Below are 5,000 nucleotides of genomic sequence, written 5' to 3'. Positions count from 1 at the left end.
ATTTTTTTTTTTTAAAAAAAAAAAAAAAAAAAAAATATATATATATACTGTATATACCCGCTGCTTTAAAGACAGAACAAATTAGTTAAGCTCAAAGAGAATCCCCAAACCCCCGAGTGTAAAATATGTATATTTTTTCCATTAGCCTATTTGAGTTATTGCTCTCAATTATATAAATTATGCTGCTAACCAAGCGTTTAATTGGACATTTGTTAATGAATTATTAATTTGTTAATATGTCGAACATGGTTCTTTTTTATTTGTTTTCTCTTGCTTTACACATTTGTTGAAAATCAACATTCACACTAACATTTATTTTGTTCCCTAATTGTTTCACAAATCATATTTGGGGGTAATTTTTATTTTTGGACCATTTCATGTGTGTATGTGTGTTATTGTTAGTCTGTCTGTGAATGTGTAGCATAATTCTTTGCTTAGAGGAGTGATTATTGATTAACACATGATTTGCAAGAGAGACAAAGAGCCTAAATCATTCACTCTACACAATTTAATTTCCTACAGTATACTCAAGACCACACAGCTCATTCACTCTACACAATTTAATTTCCTACAGTATACTCAAGACCACACAGCTCATTCACTCTACACAATTTAATTTCCTACAGTATACTCAAGACCACACAGCTCATTCACTCTACACAATTTAATTTCCTACAGTATATTCTCTCTCTGCAAGACCACACAGCTCATTCCACACAGCTCATTCACTCTACACAATTAATTTCCTACAGTATACTCAAATTTAATTTCCTACGGTACCACACAGGCTCATTCACTCTACACAGTTTCAGTTTAATTTCTACATGTAAGACCACACAGCTACTTTTTAATTTCCTAAGACCACACAGCTCATTCACTCTACACAATTTCAAGTATACTCAAAGACCACACAGCTTTAATTTATTCATCTCACACAATTTATGCTCAAGACCACACAGCTCATTCACTCTGCACAATTTAGTTTCCTAAGACCAATTGCACAGTTTCATTCATTCTCACACCACACACTCATTTAATTTCCTACAGTATACTCAAGACCACACAGCTCATTCACTCTACACAATTTAATTTCCTACAGTATACTCAAGACCACACAGCTCATTCACTCTACACAATTAAGTTTAATTTCCTACAGTATATTCACTCAAGACCACACAAGCTCATTCACACAGATTTAATTTCCTACAGTATACTCAAGACCACAGCTCATTCCTCTAATTTAATTTCCTATACAGACCACACAGCTATTCACTCTACATCAAGACCACACAGCCTAAGAACCACACAGCTCATTCACACAGTTTAATTTCCTACAGTATACTCAAGACCACACAGAAGTCATTCACTCTACACAATTTAATTTCTTCACCACGTCATTCCTCTGCACTCTCCTGCTATACAGACAAGCTCATTCCTCTGCACAGTTTAAATTTCTGGTCATACACCACGCAATCATTCTACACCAATTTAATTTCCTACAGTATACTCAAGACCACACAGCTCATTCGCTCTACACAATTTATCAATTTCCTCACAGTATACTCCAAGACCACACAGCTCATTCACTCTACACAATTTAATTTCCTACAGTATACTCAAGACCACACAGCTCATTCACTCTACACAATTAAGTATACTCAAGACCACACAGCTCATTCACTCTACACAATTAAGTATACTCAAGACCACACAGCTCATTCACTCTACACAATTAAGTATACTAAGACCACACAGCTCATTCACTCTGCACACCACATACTACTCAAGACCACACAGCTCATTCCTCTCTTTACACAATTAGACCACACAGCTCATTCTCTGCACTCAAGACCACACATTCAATCTACACAGCTCATTTCCGCTCTACACAATTAAATTTCCTACACAATTCAATTTACACAGTATATACTCAAGACCACACAGCTCATTCACTCTACACAATTAAGTATACTCAAGACCACACAGCTCATTCTCCACATCTCAACATTTTCACTTCTTTATTGTTTTGCTTTTTTATTCAAATGTACACGTCGTAGAAAGAGCTTGCGGCATCAGTGTAAGTCAGGTCAGAGACATTACAGAACAAATTCTCACTGTATCACTTTAAACTCATTTTCTTTTTATTAATTTCTCATCATCAACCTGCCTGTCTATATTAATAATTCACAGCATCATGGCATTGTGTACAGTATCTATTCAACTTTATTGTCAAATTATTATTATTATTGTTATTATTATTAAACTAATGTAGTGTTCATATAACTTTAAATCGCTTTGGACAAAAGCGTCTGCCAAATAGCATCAACATCAAGACAAGATGGAGTATATATATTATCCACGGCAGTGGGCAGTGAGAGGGAGTGGGGTAGGAGAGCTGGTGGTGGCGGGGGGGGGCATTTGGGCCAGTGATACCCCATCACGGGGCATATGTCAGGGCCATTAGGAGCTCTGGGCTCTGTAGCCCCAGGCCCTCATCATAGAGTAATGACGGCACGGCTCAAGACAAATGAGCCTGACTGGATAGCCGCTACGTCTGGGCCAGATCTGGCCCTGAACTGGCCTGGCCCCGGTGAGCCTGCTGATGTTTGTGACCTCCTCCGGTCCTGGTATAGACCCTTTCAACAATAAAAACAAAAACAATGCTTGAACGTTCTATTTGGTTCCCAATCTACTTCCTCTGCATTAAGATAACATATGGAATGTTACAACGGAAGCCTTGTGGGGCCAACTATGATGCTGATAATGGAACTCTCTTGAAAGGGTCTATACGTAGCCCCATATGCTGGGATGTGGGATACGCTGCGGGACAGTGCTGGCTGGGGTTGGTGGTGCTCAGCTGTGCTAGAACATTAGAACTTCCTCCTGGTGTTTTCTCTTCAGAGATCTTTTTGGAACTGTTGTGTTATTTTCTGTTATTTCTTTTAGATTTCTTTTGTTCTGCTCTTCCGTGCTCTTGTGGTCTATTGAATTATTTTGCCCTTTTGTTCTACAATTTTCCAGAATGTGTTCCTTTGTTTTTTTGTGTCTTTTTTTCCCGTCATCGCTGTTTTGTTGTGGGGCTGTCCTGTGTGCACACGCTTAAAGACGAGCAACAGAGACAGATGGAAAGAGAGAAAGACATGTACAAATTTAGATGTAGAAGGAGAGAGGGGAGGGGAAGCAGAGAGACTGGGAGCCCTCTGCTCCTCTCCTCTCTTCTTCTCTCCTCTCCTCCTCTCCTCTCCTCTCCTCTCGCCCCTCTAACTGACACGGGAGTGCGGAGACACCTGATCCTGTGAGACGCACAGGGGGAGTCTGAGACCGCAGCGCCACTGACACACACAGCCCACAAATCGCCTCATAATCCTCCTCAGACAAAAAAAAAAAAAAAAAAACACACACACACACACAGGCCGCATTAAGTCACGGCAGGGCAAGGCAGGCAGACAGGAAGTCCAGCGCTTAATTATTTAGTGGCGGAATGCAAGGATGGCCTCCCCCCTCCTGCCGTCGCCCGTCGTACACAGAGGAGCGCCACGCCGTCAGCCTTCGGCCCCCCGGTCCTGCTGCCGCCACCGCCATCATCTCCTCATATTCTCTAATGCAAAGAGTAAATGGCAGCTTGTCAATAAAAGGGCTTTTATATCATTTATTACCATACGCGTCCACTCTCCTGTACAGGACAATTTGGATGACAGTTACGGCATTGTTTCACTTTGTGTTAGCGCCGCGGTACAAATGGGGCCGACGCAGGCTCCGAAGGGGCTGACTGTTAAAATGATTGAAGTTTTTTCTTTCTTTTTTTTTTTCTTTCTGTCTTTCTCTTTTTCGTTCACTCGTTCGTTCATTCGTCGTTCGTTCGTTCTCTGTCTCTTGGCCTTTATCTTATTTATTTATTTATTTATTTATTTATTTCCCCCCATTTTTTATGAAAGTTGCACGTTTCTTAAACAGACTAAGAGTGCCCCCTTCAGTCCAACGGTGGAAGTGTTCTCCTGAGTGAGTCACGGAGAGGCAGAGGGCTTTGTGCTGGAGCGTTTGTGTTGACCGCGCATTGAGTGATTTAGTATTTTTAATTAAAAAATAACACAATGAAGATCCATTGCTTGTGTCAGAGATACACTCATTTAGGGACGCGTTTAGAATGAATGGACAACCATAAATATGTCCTGTGTGAGGGGTGAAAAAACTATGTGTTTATTGATTTTCACTCGATTTAAGGACATTCTTATCAGACATTTGTTGTCTTTATTTGACACATTTCTGTCTATGCGTTGGATAAAAATTAAGCCACAATGAATGATGTTTTCACTTTATATCTTCAATTTCTATAGATTAACCAAGTAGCCCTTCATTTTACCTAATTAGATTTTTTTTTTACTGACTTCCCCCTTATCATTTGTAACTAATATATATTTTGTGCAGGCATAATTCAGTGCCTGTAAATTGCTGTGCGTCGGAGTAAATAATTACACATTAGGAGTATTTACCCCGCTTTGCTCGGCAGCAGGAGACACGTTTTGCATGGTAATCTCTGTCAGGGACAACCTCATGGCCGCTTGCTCTCGTTCTTTACTCACTGGCGTTTAGCATGCTCGACAGAAGAAGCGTTGGCTTCACCCAAACACTCTCCTCCTGCGTTCTGAAAACACTGATCTGTGTTTGGGTTCAGAGTGAGAGAGGGTGGCAAGCATACTGAACGTCTGTCCCAGGTAGACACGTGTTCGCAGTGTCCGACATCCCTAACTCTGAAGCTCCAGCATGGAGATGGACACTAGGTGCGGAGTGGGCTGGACTGTGTGACGGCACAACAATTGAAAACAATGTAGCATGTAGAAACTGTTTTGTAAATATTCTTTATGGTTTAAGACTTGATTTTTCCATTTGCTAAAAAGGAAAACAAACAAAAAAATTGGTTTCTAGTTTATTCTAGTTGCATATATTTGTGGATTATTGTCACATAGTAAAAGCCAACTAATTAGATAGATAGATAGATAGAT

At 40.2% G+C, this 5,000-nt stretch overlaps 1 protein-coding gene across 1 annotated transcript in view; it reads left to right on the top strand.

Annotated features, from left to right (window-relative positions):
- Nucleotides 1-5,000, top strand: part of ush2a (Usher syndrome 2A (autosomal recessive, mild)) — a 303,512-nt gene that overhangs the window by 226,491 nt on the left and 72,021 nt on the right.

The sequence above is a fragment of the Alosa alosa genome, chromosome 19 (assembly GCF_017589495.1).
Source record: "Alosa alosa isolate M-15738 ecotype Scorff River chromosome 19, AALO_Geno_1.1, whole genome shotgun sequence".
In the NCBI taxonomy this organism is placed as follows: domain Eukaryota; kingdom Metazoa; phylum Chordata; class Actinopteri; order Clupeiformes; family Clupeidae; genus Alosa; species Alosa alosa.
The sequence above is the reverse complement of the archived record's forward strand: the minus strand, read 5'-3'. Positions and strand labels throughout refer to the sequence as shown.